Genomic DNA, 21,537 nt, shown 5'->3' on the forward strand with positions numbered 1-21,537 from the left:
CATTTTACCACTCAGTGAGTGTTACATTAAAAAACAACACAGCATAAACTGCACAAAGAAATCTTTGGCACAATAGAAAACCCCTCCCGCGAGTTTTACAAACCAATTAGACACAAGTGTGCACAAAATACAAACAGAATTATTTGGAAAATGCATTGAGAGCTTCAATGAACATGATAAAACGGGTTGTTCAAGTTGCACAATAATCACAATAATTGTGTTGAAACATAAGCAACTTGAAAAGAACTTCAGTCAAGGTGTAATGCATACAATTTACAAAATATTTCTGGATCCATCGTCTTCTTGACCCAAACCTGCCTCTGATTATATTACAGGCTGAGACCAACTAATTCAACAAGTTGTTGTGTGGGCCGCTGAAGAGGAGGTACTGCTGGCCCCACCACCACCAGAGGGCACCCTGCTTGGAGTGCGGGCTCCAAGCACGAGAGGGCGCCAGACCCAGAAGAAGTGACAGCTGTCACTCATCCTCTGCACCAGCTGTCACTCGTTCATCAGCACCACCATAAAAGCCGGACTGCAACTCCACCTCCCCGCCGAGAAATCGACTACCATTACCAAGGTAATTTCTCTGTGAACTTAAGACTGTGTATCTGTCTAAACTCTTCTTTGCAGCCGTTTTCCTGTCGGTGAGACTCGTCTGTGGAGGTGGCGTTTGAGGTGTTCAGCGACGGCTTCGCAACACCTCCCACCCAGATAAGTGTTCAAACAGGAGCTGCACGAGTGTGTGATTGGAGGTAGAGGTGCTTCCTCCCTCTCTAACTGTGGATTTACTGAGTGTGCAGACTCACACTCACTCATCATATTTCTGCTTTCTGCCAGCAGTACCAGGGTCGACAGCCGAAGACAGAGGCCACCTGGGGACTTGGGACTTGGCGGCTCCGGTGTTCTTCAGACCGTTGGTGGTGGAAGCTGTGTGGGACGCAGCTTCTCTCTCGTCGGGGGTCTTCTATCTTTGAGCCTGCCCACACGTCACCTGGTGTTAAATTGACTGTGCAGATTACAGTACGTTTCGTTGTGTATTATCACAACATTAAATTGTTACCTTTTTGGCTTATTCATTGTCCGTTCATTTGCGCCCCCTGTTGTGGGTCCGTGCTACGACACCTTCCCAACACAAGTGTTTTAAAAAATATATTCATAATGATGCCAATACAAATATTTTATTTCCCCAACTTGCCGTAAAGGTCGGAAGGGGGATAGAGAACCATAGACATTATAAAGAATAGTCAACACGTCGACCGCTACTGCCTATTGGCGCTGACGAGCCGTGGGGCCGCCATCTTAGACCGGTCATCCGACCCGCTCCACTCAGTGCTGTTTGGCAGGCGCAGTACATTTAATCCATCCTAATTCTCTGAATACTAAACTGATGTATGTGTGTATATATATATATATATATATATATATATATATATATATATATACACTCAACAAAAATATAAACGCAACACTTTTGGTTTTGCTCCCATTTTGTATGAAGATGAACTCAAAGATCTAAAACTTTTCCACATACACAATATCACCATTTCCCTCAAATATTGTCACAAACCAGTCTAAATCTGTGATAGTGAGCACTTCTCCTTTGCTGAGATAATCCATCCCACCTCACAGGTGTGCCATATCAAGATGCTGATTAGACACCATGATTAGTGCACAGGTGTGCCTTAGACTGCCCACAATAAAAGGCCACTCTGAAAGGTGCAGTTTTATCACACAGCACAATGCCACAGATGTCGCAAGATTTGAGGGAGCGTGCAATTGGCATGCTGACAGCAGAAATGTCAACCAGAGCTGTTGCTCATGTATTGAATGTTCATTTCTCTACCATAAGCCGTCTCCAAAGGCGTTTCAGAGAATTTGGCAGTACATCCAACCAGCCTCACAACCGCAGACCACGTGTAACCACACCAGCCCAGGACCTCCACATCCAGCATGTTCACCCTCCAAGATCGTCTGAGACCAGCACACTCGGAAAGCTGCTGAAAACAATCGGTTTGCATAACCAAAGAATTTCTGCACAAACTGTCAGAAACCGTCTCAGGGAAGCTCATCTGCATGCTCGTCGTCCTCATCTGGGTCTCGACCTGACGCCAGTTCGTCGTCGTAACCGACTTGAGTGGGCAAATGCTCACATTCGCTGGCGTTTGGCACGTTGGAGAGGTGTTCTCTTCATGGATGAATACCGGTTCACACTGTCCAGGGCAGATGGCAGACAGCGTGTGTGGCATCGTGTGGGTGAGCGGTTTTCTGATGTCAATGTTGTGCATCGAGTGGCCCATGGTGGCGGTGGGGTTATGGTATGGGCAGGCGTCTGTTATGGATGAAGAACACAGGTACATTTTATTGATGGCATTTTGAATGCACAGAGATACCATGACGAGATCCCGAGGCCCATTGTTGTGCCATACATCCAAGAACATCACCTTATGTTGCAGCAGGATAATGCACGACCCCATGTTGCAAGGATCTGTACACAATTCTTGGAAGCTGAAAATGTCCCAGTTCTTGTATGGCTGGCATACTCACCGGACATGTCACCCATTGAGCATGTTTGGGATGCTCTGGACCGGCGTATACGACAGTGTGTACCAGTTCCTGCCAATATCCAGCAACTTCACACAGCCATTGAAGAGGAGTGGACCAACATTCCACAACTGACAACCTGATCAACTCTATGCGAAGGAGATGTGTTGCACTGCATGAGGCAAATGGTGTTCACACCAGATACTGACTGGTATCCCCCCCCCCCCCCCCCCCCCCCATAAAACAAAACTGCACCTTTCAGAGTGGCCTTTTATTGTGGACAGTCTAAGGCACACCTGTGCACTAATCATGGTGTCTAATCAGCAATCTTGATATGGCACACCTGTGAGGTGGGATGGATTATCTCAGCAAAGGAGAAGTGCTCACTATCACAGATTTAGACTGGTTTGTGAACAATATTTGAGGGAAATGGTGATATTGTGTATGTGGAAAATGTTTTAGATCTTTGAGTTCATCTCATACAAAATGGGAGCAAAACCAAAAGTGTTGTGTTTATATTTTGTTGAGTGTATATATATATATATATATATATATATATATATAATATATATATATAACTATATATATATATATATATATATATATATATATATATATATATATATATATGTGGAGTATCAATATGATAATATGATCAATATATCAGAGGAAATCATATAATTTCATCATTATATAGCACTTTACACAGTGCTAAAACACACTTTACAGAACAGAGAACATAAAGAACAAAGAAACAATTAGAGAGATAAAAAAATAAACAAGATTATAAAATCAAACCTTCACGTACCTTGTGATGGAATCACTATGATGACCGGTCCAAGATGGTGGCCGCATTTCTTGCACCTCAGCAACCAGTGCGACGTCTACTCTTTATAATGTCTATGCACTCTCCTTCTCGTGCATATTTACAAATACAGATTTATTTGTAAAAACCAACACACAAGTTACTGTAACGTGTAAAAACCAACCAACCACTGATGACAGGAAGCTCCATTTTTCCATAATGTCTTTTGGCATGTGTGCCTATAAATGCTAAAACCTTCTAATTAGTGCATTACTTTAAAACTAAAACATATAGCTGATATGTAAACAAGCTATAGTAGGGGGATAGTAAGAGACGAACATGGTTTCCTTGAGCTGAGGAATTCTGGAAAAGCTAAAAAGGCCTGTGACCAAGAATGCAATTATCTACAATCAACATAAGTCTGTATTTTTCACAGATGGGAAAACCCTTTGAATTGTTAAAGGGTTCCAAGTGACATTGGGGGGAGTGGCCAAAGGGAAGATGTTGGTTGTTCTGAGATTCTGGTGTTAGTGCAACATCTAGTGGTACTATATGGTTTATGGACCTTGAAATTTTGAAATCAGAACTGCCAATATTATAGCATGGTTACATTAGCAACACAGATGGTTGTTTTTGTTTCCAAATGTAGTATTAGAAGACAACAGACAGGCTTCACTGGATGTGTCAGAATTCATAATTGATCAAACTAACACAAAGCCAACTGAATATCGTGATATAAACTGCTGGCATGGGATGCTCATCACACACGTGTGCATTCTTGTTTTCCTAATTTAAAAAACAAAAGGGTAAAACAACAACTTTCATAATATTTGAAAAAAAATGTGATGGTCTCGTGGTTAAAGCGTTGGGCTTGAGACCAGAGGATCCCCGGTTCAAATCTCAGCCTGACTAGGAAATCACTCAGGTCCTTAATCCCCTAGTTGCTCCCGGTGTGTAGTGGGCGCCTTGCATGGCAGCAGCCTCATATTGGGGTGAATGTGAGGCATTGATATGTAACGCACTTTGAGCGTATGATGCAGATGGAAAAGCAGTATATTAATGCAGTCCATTTACCATTTTAAAAAAGATCATTTATTTTCATAGCCATACGGTCGTTGTCAGGGTCCAGCTCCGGGGTGGGGTAAGCTCACTTATTTCCCATTTCCACAGCTCAATTTTCTGTTATTAGTTTCATTCTGAGTTCATTTATTTTCTGTTCAGTATTCAGTAGTCTTTGATTTTGTTTCCTGTGTATTTTGTATGTTCTGTTTTCTTACTTTAGTCACGTGGTTTATTCAGTTGTAGTCTCTGTCCAGTTATTGTTTTTCCATTATATTATGCTTTTGTTTTTGGTTTTATTTTTTGCTTCTTATTATGTAGTCTTTATTTGGTTCATTCCTTTTCTGTGTTACAGTTTATTCAGTTGTCTTGGGTTTTGTTTTCTGTTATGCTATTATGCCGTTTATCTCTAGGTTTCTTTGTTATGGTTATTATCTTTTAGACTTCAGCCATGTGTTTAGTTTGTTACCTTAGTAGTCTCTGATTTTGTTCTCCATTTGTATGTCCTTCACATACACTCTTGCACCTGTCTGTTTCTTCTTTGTTCACCCGTGTGTTCACTTACACTCTTGCACATGCTTGTTTCATCTTTGTGTGTTTTCCCCTTACGTTCACTTACTCTCTTGCACTTGTCTGTTTTATCTTTGTCACAGTCTTCCTGAATCACTACCTCACTCTCTTGCATCTCTTCCTTCCTCTTGGATTCACCCGACCACACCTCCCTTCTGGAACTTTCATCCACACATGCACCTTGTTAACCTAATTACTTCACCTGTGTATTTAAGGCCTTCACTTTCTCCACTCCCCTGCCAGTTCGTTGCGACCCATGTATCCACATTCCAGCCTCTTGTTTCTGTCTTGTTTTTGCTTCAGTGTGTTACGACCTTGCATTGTTTACCATACCTTGTTTTGGCCTCTGACTTTGATACAGTATCTCACCGTGTTTTTGAACCCAGCCTGTCTCTCGACCACATTTTTGCCTAGCTCTTATCTGTACCTCTGCTTCACTGCCAGCCTTCCCGTGTACCATACTCCTGCCTGTGAAAACGATAAAGATTATTTTCTACTTATAACACCCTGTCCTCGAGTCTGCATTTTGTGCCCGCCCACATTCTGTGCCATGCATCCACGAGCCTTAACAGTTGTGCAGACGTGTCAGCAGAGTCACGCACAGCAAGGCAGTTTTGACTTATGGTTAAAATTTGAAACACACTAATTCCAGACAGGTTATAGAAATTAACATCACTTCTGTCGTTTTTACAAAGTGAAAATATCAGCTATATGTTTTAGTTTTAAAGTAATGCACTAATTTTGAAGGTTTTAGCATTTACAGACACACATGCCAAAAGGCATTATGGGAAAATGGAGCTTCCTGTCATCAGTGGTTGGTCGGTCACAATGCTCAGCATGTCGCTCTCATTGGAGCGACATCTCTGCTATTTTAGTATTGTGGGATAACTCGCCAGACTACTTTCGCCTGACACAGCACTGAATTTGCCAACATGTGAAGATGCTGCTGGATGAGTGTGAGTATTGATTTGCTATCATTTAGGTATAAAAACATATGAGTGGTTTTCAAAGTTATCTGAAAAGCTAATCAGCTAACAAAAACGTTAACTTCGCTAATTAGTGGTTAGGGGATTAGCGGAACTGTGCCCACTACAGCTTGTCGGATGTTAGCTCATTGTAGTTGACGATTACAACCCATCCCTAGTTTGAAATCCAGTCACACAGGAAACTCACTATCCTTGAGCCAGGTCCTTTGTCTCAAGGTGGTTCCAGGCTGCAGTTGAGTGCCTTCCATGGCAGCACGCTGGCATTAAGGTGCCTTGACACTTGCACGGATTTGGGCTCCTCACTCTTGTGCACAATCCCACCTGCTGTGTTCCCAGCTGGATGCCGTGCATTGTTCCGCTGGATGCTGCATATATAAAATAATTATTCTGTAGCGCATTAATCATCTTCTCTCAGAGTTTGGATGTTGAAAACACGTCTAATCGCTTCCGGAATCACAGAGGACCATTTCAGCTGGAGGTTTTTCTCTCTTTTTCCTGCTTCATAAGGTGGAGAACACATTTGGAACCGTCTAAAAGGTAATTATTTGTAATGTTTATATTGTAATGGCTTGGTATAACAGTTGCATGTTCATTCCTTCTTATGAGCAGCCGTAAAAGTATGTTTTTGATTTTATGATTTAACATCTCGTCATAATCAGATGAGCTGCGCTGGGATGCAGTGCACTGACGCAATCATTCACATTCATACGCAGTGTTTTTAATTGTTTGCGCAATGTTTACGTGAAGTTCACATAATTAATGCATGACAGAGATTTTGAACATTTCAAAATTTTCTTTGGGCACTTGCACAAAGCCGCACACAGTTTACAATGGTTTGCGACGTTTACTCTCCTGCACGGCAGAGTGCGTGCAAGTGTGCAAATCAAAGTCGTGCAAGTATCAGGGCACCCTTAGTGTGTGTGTGTGTGTGTATGAATGAGAGAGAGAGTGAGAATGGGGGAATGTGAGGCATCATTTTAAAGCACTTTGAGCCTCTGCATCAGATGGAAAAGTACTATAGAAATATAGTCCACCTTTAAAACAAATACTACATGAAAAATAAGAAGTAAGATGTGGATGGCGGCGGTTCAGGTTTTAGGCCACCTCTACACACCTACATCCACTTTCACCGACCCACAGCAGTAGTGACGCAAACTCCAACCCCACTGACAACCAGGAAGCCACATCAGCACAGGTCTTGAAATAGCTCTGAGGTGTCGAGTCATTAGTTCCATAACACCAGTCAGATGGCTTAAAGCCCGAGCTGGAGGACAGGCAGACAGTCATAGAGGAAAAGGACATGCTGTTGACCATTTTCCAATAAGTCAAAAACAAATGCCAGTTGTGAGTGATGTCCACACATTATTCCGTGTTATAGTCTCTTTAAATAGGAAGCCTTTAATCTGTAAATTAGGCCATAAAACTGACTTTACATACTGCTTACTTGGCTGTCAGAAAGCTGCATCATCAATACTAATGTTACTGCATGTTCAAAATATTTACGACCTCCACAGACCGATTTTCTTTTTTCAATGCCTCAGTCCTCTGTTGCCACATAAAACCAGAACAGAATAACACAAGAGGAAACACGGCTTTCAGTGCGAGTGCAAAAGAGGTTTTGATGTCTAAATATGACATTCGGAGGCTGGTCCGCATAAAATCAAACACGTCATGTTCCAAACCACTGTTTGGATTTCAGTCTCTTCCACTGGTCGCCTTGGCAACCAAGAGCTGGTCTGCTCCTCACCTGTTTCCTGTTAGCAACTGAGAACTCTACCGATGCTGTATTCTAGACAACTACATGTGTAATTGTTAGTGTCTGCCTCACAGCTTCTGGTCCACTGCACTTGTCTTTGTATGTCTTCTGTAGCCAGCTTGTCATGCAGTTCAAGTTTTGCTCAGTTGCTTCGGCAATTTTCCCCTCTTTCTTCTTCTTTACAGTCTTTATTCTTTGCAATATATATGAGGCAGAGTAAGTGGCTCTGTGGGATTGGAGCAACCTAAAGACCAGGGTTCAGTTCCAGGTGTGTCCTTCATGCTACTAGTCTGTGTCCTTGGACACAAGTCATTTCATCTGTATTGTCCCAGTCCACGCAGCTGTAAACGGGAACCAACGTTGGATGTGGAGGCAGGAGGAATTGTAGACTCTGATCCACTTCATGCTATAGTATCTGGGGCTAATCACTGGTATTGGATGAGATTGGGGCATGGACGATATTTGGACCCAGAGGTTAAAATATCATAGCGATAAGATTCTTAATGTATTTGTCACTTACCCATTTTTGTTATTAGCTAATGTTATTTTGCCCTCTGTTAGGTCAACTTACATGTATCAGTTTCTTATCACATATTACAACAAAAATATGCCCTATACTCAAAAACCAGCCCTCATGAAATACAAGATAAAATAGGGCTGATAAATCATACATTTTTACTATCAATTTTACTGTCCTGGAAACTGTGGCATAAAATCAGGGCGATACAAACGTTAAAACAGGGCCATACAAAAAAAGACATTGAAAATACCAGGCTTTGTATCGCCCCGCTTTTCATCCAAACAGGAGCCTTCTTATCAGAGAGAATTCTACAGCTTGAGTCTCACATTGAAGTTGTGAGACACCAAGAAGTTGGTGAAGAGGACAGTCATGACTTTATAAAGAGACATAAGAACAAGAACACCACCAGGAAAACAGAGAGGGATGTAAACTTGTTCACTAAATGGCTGAGTGGAACCAAGAAGGAGAAGAGGGGCTCCTTGTTCTTTCTCCGGTGGAACTTGACAAATGGAGTTGATGATAATTATATGGTTCTTGTTCTTTATTTTTGTTGTAATATGTGATAAACATCTTATTACATGTCTGTTATGTATCACACCTTGCATCATGTCCCGATGTATATGTACCCTAATCCTAAACTTGCTTTATTATCCCATTGAAGAACAATTTTAAAACGGGTAATATAGTCTATCATTAATATATCTGGGGTTCCATTTGTTCCCCTCAAGATACCTTCCTTACAATATGAAATACTATCAGTTATCAAGTTGTTCACCAATGAATATGGCTTTATACACCCTGAAGAAAACCATACATCCTGAGGCCGAGGTAAAACAACTTGATAACGATTTTATCATATACCTATAAATAATAAATGCACGCAGAACACAATGCGCATGCTCTCCCTTCGCTCACTGCCTCTGGGGGTATGGATGCGGGACCCGCAAAGAATCCAAATCATGGCCACGGAGCTCTGCGGCTGCGGTTACCGAGGCCATGCAGCGGGCGCTGCGTATCAAAACAGCGAGCGTAGTCTCTGGACCTGTTGCTGCATGCAGCTCGGTACAGCAGACAGGGGGCGGTGTGAGTGGCCCGCTGTGGCGCTTACCGAGCCCGCAGACTCAGTAAGCGCATCGGAGGGCAGTGAGAGCAATCGCGGTGTTGCCGACCGGTGTCACGTACAATTCTTTTCCGCCTCGCTTAGGAAACAGCACTTGGAACTTGAGGTGGATGGATGATGCAAGAAGCAAAACACGTTCGCAATTTACAGCGATATTTTGATGAGTTTTTGATGATTTCTTCATTTACAGCAGCTTTATTAAACAAATGCACTCAAATAACTGGCAACTGTCTTCTAGTGTTAGCGGAGGTTAGCCTGTAAGCTCGCCGTCGTGCTGATAATCATTCAAGTACATCTGTTTGATGAAGCTGCTGTAAATGAAGAAATTAATCAAAATATCGAATAAATTGCGAATGTGTTTTTGCTTCTTTCATCATCCATCCACCTCAAGTTCCAACCGCTGTTTTCTGATTGGCTGATTACTCAGGTGGTATGAAAAATATTACCCGTCCGCGAAAAGGGTGTATTGCTATTTATTCTTTAGTGTTTTATCCAATCAACGTTGGTGTATCATTTATAGGTATATGATACTTGCTTTGACTTCCCTTTTGGCGAGAAGGTCGTATCTTACTCCTCTGGAAGTCACCCAATCTCCACCTGTTTCTTTATGGCTTAAGGATCTTATGTCATTTCTTTATGTCGGAAATATGTCTTTAAACTATTAAAGGTAAGGTTTTTTCCCACAAATCAAAATCATTTCATTGAATGCTTCAAGTCATCACAAGAGTTCAGTTAACACACCAGTTTATGATTCCTATACTCAATGGATTATGTTAATTTTGTACTTTAAAAAATTTTTTAATTATTTTTTCCTCTCTTTTTATTCATTTGTCCATTTTGTGCAGAGACACTGTATGTTCTCTTCTGTAAAAAAGAAAAATTTAAGAATCTAATGTTGTTTTGATTTGACACTGTGTTTGTTCTCTCCAAAAATAAAATTTAAAAAGTGTAATATGAGATTATAAAGCATGGCTAAGACATTCTCCATTGATTCTGGTTTTATGGCATTTAAAGTTGTAAAAAATACAGTTTTTGTAACACGGTGTATTTGTACCCTCAGGTCCAAATATCAATGACACTAAATGGGCCTCAGCTCAGGACCTGAAAAGGACTGAGCTTTGTTATTAGTTATTAGCTGTCGCTATTGAGCCGGAGTGGACGTATTGTGTCATCACCTTGTACATTTAATCAAACCTGTAATTAGCAATCCTGCTGGGGGTGTATGTGCTTGTGATCGCTTTGGACTCCAAGCAAACTATGCACATAAGATATATTATGGGACACCTACTCCAATTGTGATCCAATTTGGTAAGGACACTGGGCTGAAAGATGGGAAGAAGTGATTTGATTGCTGTTAATATGCAGGAAAAATGGTAATTTTATAGAATGACAAATGAGATTAGATATTTTATTGTTAGTGAGGTGGTTTGCATTTTTCACTACATGCCTGATACTTTGAAATGTGGGCGTGGCGTCATGGTGAGCCCTTTCCATGGAGCTCTTTTTACCTTTGCAAGATGATGGAGGTTTGCACTCTTTGTGCCCTTCTATCTCAGACATGTGCTCAAACCTCCCACTGCACAGCTACAGGGTTTTAAAATCACAAGCTGACAGAAAAATCCGGCAGCATCAAAGAGAAGAGCGTCTGCGATCAGAATCAGAATTCTGCATCGTGCAGCTCTCTCACAGGAAAGAGAATGAAATAAAATAAAAAAAATATACAGCCATGAAGATAAAAAGCGCTCACGCAGTTACACCGGATCAAACCGGTTTTCCTCACCTCACTAAGTCAGAATCTACACATCAAACCTGTCCATGCAGATGATCTGTTGGTTACCATGCCAACAGTGAAGCATTCATCTTTTCTACTATTATTATTCCTCTTCCCTCCTGTCACTCATGTACATCTTTTTTTATTTTATTTTTATTTTTTAAATTATAGGGGTGCTGCTTTCTCAAAACATGATCAATTAAGCTATAATTATGGATGTCAAAATTACTAACTGACATCATTTGCTGTCTGAACGTCTCTCAGAGCAGAAATAATGAAACATGATCATTTGTCTACATTACAAGCTGCTAAGCTGCCGCTGATTTTAATTCTGTGGTCTCCTCAACAAAACAAAAATATAAATGCAACATTTTAATTTTCATTCCCATTCTTCATGCATTGAATAAAAAAAAAAAAAATCTAAAATTTGATAATAATAACAACAATGATAATAATAATAATAATAATAATAATAATAATATGAGCGAAGCATCGCGCAGCGGCGCAAAGCTCACTCATGGTACAGGGCATCCTAAACAGGAAGTGTCAATTTTCAAATCCACAGTAAAACAGGAAATGTTCAAATATCAAACATTTCCTGGATTGACAGACAAGATCCCATGGAATCTCATGGGAACTCAGTGGCAGCTCACACTCAAACAGGAAGTGCTGAATTCTCACTCACAGTGAAAAAGGAAATGTTCAAATGTCAAACACTTGCTGGCATGGGTGGAGCTAGAGCGGAGGCCGGGGTTTCACTGGACTCTCCTGAAATCTGATTGGACACAGATGACTGACGTGTCACAACACCACACGTCTGGTTGAAAGACCTGCATTTTCAAATCAGTGTCACATTGACTGCTAGGTTCCTCATGTCCAGTAGTTGGTGCTGTGTAAAACAAAAAGTTCTAATCCAACTTAGTAGAAGAAGAAAAATGTTTGCTCCAGATTTGAACTGAACACATTGTTTGAACTATGGACTTCTAATGAAACCAAACTTATACTGGTGAGTAAATGACCGTATTTTATGCCAGAAATGAGTTCCAGGTTGTTAAAAGCAGCATTTCTCCTTTAATTCGGGTGGCTTATATACACATCTTTAAACTAACAGACAGCAGCTGGTTCTGTTGGCTTATTAGTGCAGCAGATAACTGAAACAATCCTTCAAATGGTGATACAAGCATCAAAGTCTGCACAAATACAGCTGGAGCTAAATTAATGGAGGAACTTTAACTTTTGACCCCTTACAAACTGAAACTGACCTTTGTCACCATTCTTGCTGCTTTTACCTCATAACTGCATAACATTCAGGCACAGATTGTCCAAACTGTACCTTTTTGGAATCATGATCAGGCAAATGATGTGGTGTAGTTTTTAATATGATTGGGGCATCTTTTAATTTAGACCAGGGGTGGGCAACTTTCACTGATTAATATCACTTTGAGCAGATGGAATCAGTTAATCAGTAAAATCACCTGGTGGAATCAGTGGCTGCAAAGAAAACCTGCACCCTCTTGGCCCTTTCTGGAACAAGTTGCCCACTCCTGATTTAGACCCCTGGTAATTCTTCATTTGACCCCTACCTGGCTGCCTCTTGAAAATTCAAGTGTCCAATCAGATTTTTTTTTTTAAAGAGTTAATGTCTATGGATTATTTGTGCCAAATTTGATGTTTGTATCACCATTTGCAGGATTCCACTCTAAATATTCTCTTATCTGCTGCAGTATATATGAGATGTAAGATGCTGCTCCTCAGTGTTTCTCAGTTGCCCTCAAAAGTATTGGAACACTTGGTATTTCACTATTCCATTTCAAAGATATTTTTTTTCTAAAATCATCTTCCTTAACTCAAACTGAAAGCAAATCTCTACAACTTGATATAAATGAATTAAAAATAAAATCCAGCTTCCTGATGAAGTGGTGCAGAGGAGAATTTTCTTAAAAAGAAGACCTGAAACTTCAGCTACAATTTGACAGAAAGTACATTTGAGATGAAAGCCTAGATTTGATGTTTTGGTGAAAAAAAAAAAACAAACAAAAAAAACTTTTGTATTTCTTCATAACTGATGTAAATAAAGTCCAAGACACATTCAGGGACATGGAAATGTTCATGTTTCAATCCCCTGACTTGTCTAAAGAAAACTAGCAATAAAACTGATTATTATTTACAGGTTTTATCACGTTTTAGAGATTTGCTTTCAGTTTGAGTTTGAGGTAGATAATTTTATAAATTTTAATTCTTTATTTTTTTTGTATTTTTTGTATTTAAAATGGCATAAACAAATTAAAATGTGTGAAATTCCAAATGTTCCAATACTTTTGGAGGGCACAGTATCCTAACCTTATGATGAGTGCAAAATGAGTGTGGTATTGTTACTGTTTAGTTTAAGAATGTTTAATTTTCACTGTTGCTGCACTTTGTGTCAGTTCATAGTCATATCATATATCATAATCATATTGATATGAAAATTCATTAAGGTATATCTTCTATTATACATTCCAAATATAAGGTGGAACTCTACTAGTGTTTACTAAGGTACACCTAAATATCTTTAAAAAAGAGAGAGAGAGAGTCGAGCCACTTAGGTGCCTGGTCTTGAGAACCAGGGATGGTAGGTTGAAAAGCTTTTTTATCCCATGGGAACTCTCCCTACCCACCTAAGCGACTCACGAATATGGACAGCATGGATATAAGTGACATTTACATGACAATTTATATGACAATATTGAGATACGATAATTTGGCCATATTTTATAGCCCTACTGTCAACTAGCTGAAAACTTTGAATATTAATTTACATCTACAATTAAAAAAAAATGCTTAATGTGGCAGGGGGTTAAGAGGACTGTAATTAGGGGGGGGGGGGATCAGCTGAAAAGCAAGAAAAGAAAAATGCTTAAAATGGTGGAGAGTATGAGAGGCAGAGCCCCTCCAGAAGCTGAAAGGCAAAATAAAGAAAATGCTTAAAAAGGTGGGGCGGAGCTCCCCAGAAGCTAAAAGGTTTTAGTCATGCTCATGCTCCCAAGAAACCATTTTACTGAAAAAAGTCTGAAGGACCTAAAGGACATGGTTAGATGGTGAGGAGCTTTTCCAAGTATGTGAGAGGCAAATAAAAAAAAAAAAGCTTAAAAACGTGGGGATCGGGGGGGGGGGGGCGATGCTGAAAGGTTTTTGCCATGCTAATGCTCCCCTGAAGCGTTTACTCAAAATAAAGTCTGATGAACCTAAATGACATGGTGAGATGCTGACGAGCTTCACTCATTCATGACTGTGAGATATGCATATTAATAATAATAATAATAATAATAATTTTATGTAGTGCTTTCAAAAAAATCAAAGCACTGAAGAAGGTAAACACAAGAAGTAAAACTACAATACAACATTTCACATATAAAATAAAAAAAAAAAAATCATTAAAAAGCTAATAAAAACCAAACCCTCAAACAATTTTGTGCAATTATACATCATCATTAAATGTAAACAGCAGAAAATGAATATGTCTCGAGTCTGGGCTTGAAAATACACAAAGACCTTTTTAAGTCATTTATTTTCTGCCGCTGATGGATAAAGGAGTGGGGGTTGGGAATCATACACTTTTTGAGGAGTTCAACAAAATTTGGTTCCTTGTCGATTTTTGGGTGCTCTTTTTGACAGGATGATGACAACACACATGATCCGAGCACTCCAAGACCCCCAAAATTCATTAATTTTACGAACAATGGTTCAAGTAAAGTACTACAGGTACATGTTTAATGAGAAGGTTTTAGAAACTATTTGTTAACAAAAAGTCTTGGAAAAAGCATTTTTCAAGATGGCACCATAAAAAGTTATATATATATGTAAACACTATATATATATATATATATATATATATATATATACACTCAACAAAAATATAAACGCAACACTTTTGGTTTTGCTCCCATTTTGTATGAGATGAACTCAACGATCTAAAACTTTTTCCACATACACAATATCACCATTTCCCTCAAATATTGTTCACAAAATTGGGCAGTCTAAGGCACACCTGTGCACTAATCATGGTGTCTAATCAGCATTTTGATATGGCACACCTGTGAGGTGGGATGGATTATCTCAGCAAAGGAGAAGTGCTCACTATTACAGATTTAGACTGGTTTGTGAACAATATTTGAGGGAAATGGTGATATTGTGTATGTGGAAAAAGTTTTAGATCTTTGAGTTCATCTCATACAAAATGGGAGCAAAACCAAAAGTGTTGCGTTTATATTTTGTTGAGTATAGCTATGTCTTATAGGTATTTATAACTTGTTTGTTTTTGGTGTGTGCACTGGTAGCTAAGCAAACACTCACTGTGTGTTTTTGTGCAATGACAATAAAGAAAGTCTTAAGTTTTGAGGAAACGTTCTGTCCCTTAATGCCAACACACACCCTGTGATACCAGTTGTCACACTTGTCACAACAAATGCTCATATTCATGTGAGGGTAGTTCCTCACTGCATTCCTGCTTGCAAACTTGGCAAGGATATTCTGTGGTCGATATAGGAGTCTGTTTACTTTCACTAGATGCAATGCCTTCATTTATTGTTGGGTCACTAGAAGCAACATTGTTGTTGGGATCATCAGTGATACTTTTCCTAACAGAGCCTTCCAGGAGTTCTGGGATGATGATGTTCTTGAATGCGTGTCGCCTTTTCAACAACTCCTTCCATGAACAATGGATTGAATGAAGCTTCTTCGAAGTGGAACTTATTATGTGGGGAAAGAGTTTTTACATCAAAAAAAATCTTTTTACTGTTGGTAACTAGTATCTGTGCCTGAACGTGGGTGTAATATGGATGCATCGGATCAAGGAAAATTCTTCCTGTACTTGTGTGGATGTTGAACTTCCACTGATGAGGTGCCATGATGACAGGTGACCATTGCATCTGGTGAAGCAGTAATTATGGTTTCGGCAGTCATACAGAGTCCACATCCATGTACCTCGACCTTGGTGTGCTGTTCTCGTATGATCTTCTTGAATGACCTAAGTGCACTTCCCTCTTTGTACTGAGCCCAGTGGATGGCAGGTGAAAAGGCTGTTGGGCCATAATTCATCACAGACTCGATGGAGGTATTTTGTTGACTGATAGAATAGTCTGGCGATGATCCCTTCATTTTGTGTGTTGCCGTATACAGGTTGCTTGCAGTTATACGACCCACTCTGTACTTCAACCATTCAGCACACCGTCTGATCTCTTGTGGTGATTGACAAATGCTATACACAGTTGTGCTCCAAAGGACTTGTTGCAGCTGACAAAAAGTGCAGTGTATGATTGGTGATCAGAAGCCAGCTCTTTCATTGTGGGTAGTAAAGCTTCACTATGTATTACACCTGTGACATCTTCACAAGGCAACATTGTAGTCACTGCAGTCTGCAATTTGATGACTTGGATGTTCGTCTGGTGGAAAAAATGTTAGTACACCTGCCTGTCCATTTGTAACTCCATGCAAGCACTCCAAATTCATTTGGGTGATGGTGTGTGGTGTACGTTCATCCTCAGATCTGGGATCGAACATGAAGCGAAGCTACTTAGGCATGTTGTTTTCTGTTGAGCTGTCACCTGGACAGAGATTATGCAAAAAATTAAATGGATGGATTTTATACTTGTATACTACTTTTTTTTCCACTGACCGGGAAAAAACTCAGTCCTTCTCCCGTGGAATTTTTGCAAATTTGAAGGTTTTTTAAATCCTTCTGGTTTGAAAACTTGAATGAAAACTTCATACAAAAACAACAGAAGTGAGTCATTCATGCCCAGATTACGCAGTTATACACTTAATTTTTCAAAATTAGCAAAACCAAAAGTGTTGCGTTTATATTTTTGTTGAGTGTATATATATATATATATATATATATCTATCCAGTAAGTATTTCTTTTTTTAAATGGAGAAAAATGCAGTTGAAAATGAAGATTTAAAGGAAACCATATTCGGAAATGCACAGTCTTTCATCAATAAAATGAAAACAGTTTGTTCAAATTCTTTCATATTTTGCACACTGATGGTCCACTTGACAGCCAAGTACATGTTGGCCTCAACAAAAAATTTATGGTTTTGGAGATACTGGGTTATCAGAACTAAATTTATCGGGAGCTAATTGGTCCGCTGATGGTTTTCAAAGTTATCTGGAAAGCTCATCTGCTAATGAAAACATTAGCTTTGATAATTAGCAGTTAGCAGATTAGCGGAACTGTGCCCACCACTGGCTGTTCCTGTTCTCTGCTGCCAGACCACTCCAGCCAACCCTGCCTACATCTCATCAAAATAAACTGTAAAAACCCTCTCTGTCTCCAGGTTGTCTGTATTTTGGGTCTTATCATTCAGATCCTGGGTCAACCATAACAATTAACCAGTCTTTTCATTGGCAGTATGAGAAGAACCCATTTGTAGAGTAAACATCAACTTCGGATCAAGAGCCCTACTTTTTAGATTACAAACTTTCTACTATTATGCATAAATAAATAAATCTTACAACTGCAGACCACCTGTATCCACACCAGCCCAAGAGCGTCACATCTGACTTCTTCGCCTTATAAAGATCTTTCTTCCAACATTAACTGTATTGCTGTGCAATTTTCGTGCTCTTTAATCAAAATCTTGGCATACCACAGCAGCCAGGTGCAGTATTTCCCTGATAACAGTAGGGCCTGGGAAACAAAAACCATTTCCAGACTTGAATTTTTTAATGACGCCACTGAAAAAAAGGCCAACACAATGATGAAAAGCCAAATATCCGTTAACTTATAAATCTATAATTGTGTGGCAAAACCGCAGCATTTGTGTCAGAACCATTCAGAGCTTTCAATAAATGGAATCAGACATCAGAATCTGACGTCTACCTGACAGATTTGGACTCCCATCGGCATAACAAAAGACAGACATTGCCTCCTACCTTCTCCCTCCTGGAATATATTTTGCTCTCCAGATGTGTTTTTCAGGAAACTCTCTCGACATTTGTGCGATCAGTTAAAAAAAGACAGCAAAAAAAAACAAAAAAAAAACTGATTCTGTAATGTGATCCACATGATTGTTTGGTAGGACAGCGGCTTAAGTCAATCGCTGTGAATCCGGGGTACTAATTTGTAGATCATGAGCCAAACATGCACCCCCCCCTTTTGTGTTGACCTGTTTCACCAGGGTTCTTGTAGTTAAACGTTCAAGAAAAAAGTGAATGTACTTGCACCTTGAGATCTGCCAGTGCTGACTGGTGGGATTCTGATAATATATATGCACATTAAATTTTGCTTTCTACCCAAATATATAATTTACACCAATGCAGTTGATGATGGCAAGGTTAGTCATCCTAGTCTTTGGATATTCTTTAATAGTCCATCCATCCATCCATTTTCTTCCGATTTATCCGGAGTCGGGTCGCGGGGGCAGCAGCTCAAGCAAAGCCGCCCAGACCTCCCGATCCACACACACCTCCCCCAGCTCCTCTGGGTGAACCCCAAGGCGTTCCCAAGCCAGCTGAGAGATGTAGTCCCTCCAGCGTGTCCTGAGTCTTCCCCGGGGCCTCCTCCCAGTGGGACGTGCCCGGAACACCTCTCCAGCGAGGCGTCCAGGGGGCCCACAAATTTATCGGAAGCTACAGATAACCGATAACTTCCAGTATAATCTCCGGTACACTTGCAACTACTAATAAGCTGATTTTGAGTTTTAACACCACAATCGCTTCTGGTAGCATCAAAGGCGACTACAGACCCAAACAGTGACTCAGCACTTCTGTCTTTGAGTGCCCTGCCCTCTGCTGCCCTCAGCAAAGCTCAACTCTCTACACAATAACAGCGTTGCTGTGAGGTGGAGGTCTTGGAAAATAAAGCAGTGCTGACTTATAGTTTGGTTTATAAATAAAATTAATACTGATAGAATAACTCCATTAATGTCAATTCTGTCATTTGTACAAAGTTAAAATATTACATATATCTTTTAATGTTGAATAATGCATTAATTCTGAAGTTTTGTAACAAACACAGACAGATGGCAAAGGATTATGGGTAAAATGTGCCTCCGCTAACACTGATTGGTTTACTCATTCATTCTATGTAAACCAACACATTAATGTGAGGTGTGTCGTGTGTTGGTGTTTACAGATAAATGTGCTTTTGTAAAATATGCCATTTTTTATTTGTAAAAAATAGGCATTTTCAAAAAAAAAAAAAAAGCCAAGTTGTAATTAGATAACCGTCTGATATAAGGTGTCAAAATAAATAGAACACTGCCAACTACTGGACGCTCAGTACTAGGGCGAATACTGCCACGGACACTACTGGCCAGTAGGTTGCAGTAGAGACCGTGAAATCTTGCCAAAACAAAATTTCAGATAATCCCTGTCTGCTACGTTTAAGATGCGTGGAATTTAATAAATGCAAACTGAATTTCAGACATCTTATATATATTACTCTGGAACAAAGACAACAGACAGTGTTTGACATAAGCAGGACTCTAATAGCAAACAGGAATCGATTGCTATGATTCTAATTGAAAATAATGCATAAGCAACCTGAGCTGCTTCTGGCATTTTTACATAAAACAAACACAATATCAATGTCTATAAACCCTGAGAATATATTCACGAGACTTTTAGGCACAATATACAAAGAGGTTAATGCTGTTGTCCGTGTGGAGCCTGATCAGAGCTTCTCAAATGCATTTCTTCTGTCGTGAATGTACTGAGGTACCCATAATGCACTGCTGGGCACAGCATGTACACACTAAAACCTTCACAATTAGTGCATTACTTTAAAACTAAAACATATATCTGATATTTCACTTTATAAAACTTCAGGCGTGACGGTAATTTAAATAACTTGTCTGAAATTAGTTTGGTTAAAAATTTTAACCATAAGTTGAAACTGTATGCCTCTGGATGACTTGGGTGATATTGCTAGCAAATCAGTATGGGGTCAAAAGAAATTAGCTTTTTTCTTTTTTGTGACCAGTTCTCCTTTGCCTGCAGAGGATTGAGCGGTTTCTTCTAGAACCAGCTCTCCTCTGTTTACGGAGGATAAAACTGTGCATTTACTATAAAACATTTAACACGTAGCTATTTAACTGATTTTAGATTTCATAGATGTTTGTAACTATTCAACTTTGTTTACCACGTCTGCAAAAATACATTAGCAGTCTAAAAATTATTGGACCAAAACTTATCGGAAGATAATTAGTCTGATGATGGTTTTCATAGCTATCTGAAAAGCTAATCCGATACTGAAAAGATTATCTTCGATAATTAGCAGTTAGCAGATTAGCAGAACTGTGCCCACCACTGCCTACACCTTATCCCACTACAGTTATGGCAGAAGATGGTTCTGTCAAAGGCCATGAAACAAGTGAAGACGGAAGAGCTCCAAGGATCTGTGGCACTGGAGCTGAGCTCCTCCATGTGAATGGAGATGCTGTTCTTTTGGTATTGTAAGCAATCTTTGTTTCAATCCTGGAGACAGGTGTCTGTAGAAGAATTTTTAGGTCCATATTTGAACTGTGATGAACTATCAAGTGTCCTGATCCGAACTGTATGTCCTCTGGTTGACCTAGCAGGTGTTCAACCCAAAAAAAGGGCTCTATTAGTCATTCAGTCTGTCAGGGGCTTTCCAAGGCCTTTTAGGTGCTTTCCCGCAGGCCACGTACAGGGGCCTCAGGCCAGCTGCACGTGTGGCTGAGGCCACGTGCGGAGGGGGCCTCAGGCCAGCTGCACCTGTGGCTGAAGGTCTTTTAAAAAAATCAGTTGTAAATCCTTCACGTTTTAATGGGAGCGTTTGTCACATTGAAATAATGGCCTAACACCTGCTTAGGGTTCACTAGAGGACGCTTCCAATAGAAAACCATGTCTTGGGAATGAAATAAATAAAAAAGTCGAAGGAGGAGCGATGCCCGCGGGTCTCCAATAAATAGATGAGCGCGGTTGTCACCTATTCAGTCTCTCTAGAGGACTCAGTTTCTCTAAGCTCTGTGTCGAAGGCTTAAATAAACTTAAAAACTCTGTGCATTTTATCTTGCTTAAGGCTGAATTATTCTAAAGTGTTGTATCCTTTTTCTAGCATATCACTTGCAATTAGTTTGTGTTATCTAAATGAAGACATCCTGAGAAGACTAAAGACGAGCCGCGACAGAACTTGGCGAGCCAGCCAGGAGGGTCCAGGGGCATTCCGGCAGCCTGGGGCAGTCCAGCTCATCCCTCCAGACCGTAAATAACAGTGATCACGACTAAAAGGTAAGCAGAAACCTTTTATAACTTCTGCACGATCTGGAGGAGTGAGTCGGGATTTCCGCCCAAGTTGACAGGTGATATTTTTAATTGCCTCTTACCCAAAAGAACCTGGACTAAGAAAATTGATAAGAGACTAAAAAAGATAAGATTGAAAATTATCAGGCCTTGTAGATAA

General features: G+C 40.0%; 1 protein-coding gene and 1 long non-coding RNA gene across 3 annotated transcripts in view; one reads left to right on the forward strand and one right to left on the reverse strand.

Moving 5' to 3' along the window:
* Positions 1-21,537, reverse strand: part of tex2 (testis expressed 2) — a 159,208-nt gene that overhangs the window by 94,998 nt on the left and 42,673 nt on the right. Inside the window, exon 1 of one of the 2 annotated variants that reach the window (XM_034191026.1) lies at positions 7,468-7,574. The exons of the other annotated variant lie outside the window; for it this stretch is intronic. The gene's annotated coding sequence lies outside the window, so the exon portion shown is untranslated. Of the gene's footprint in view, positions 1-7,467; positions 7,575-21,537 lie in introns of those variants that run through there. 2 annotated transcript variants of the gene reach the window in all.
* Positions 1,237-5,569, forward strand: LOC117528396. The gene is made up of 3 exons (XR_004565755.1): positions 1,237-1,351; positions 3,387-3,389; positions 5,559-5,569. It is a non-coding gene; the product is annotated as an uncharacterized LOC117528396 (long non-coding RNA).

The sequence above is a fragment of the Thalassophryne amazonica genome, chromosome 16 (assembly GCF_902500255.1).
Source record: "Thalassophryne amazonica chromosome 16, fThaAma1.1, whole genome shotgun sequence".
NCBI classification, from domain to species: Eukaryota; Metazoa; Chordata; class Actinopteri; order Batrachoidiformes; family Batrachoididae; genus Thalassophryne; species Thalassophryne amazonica.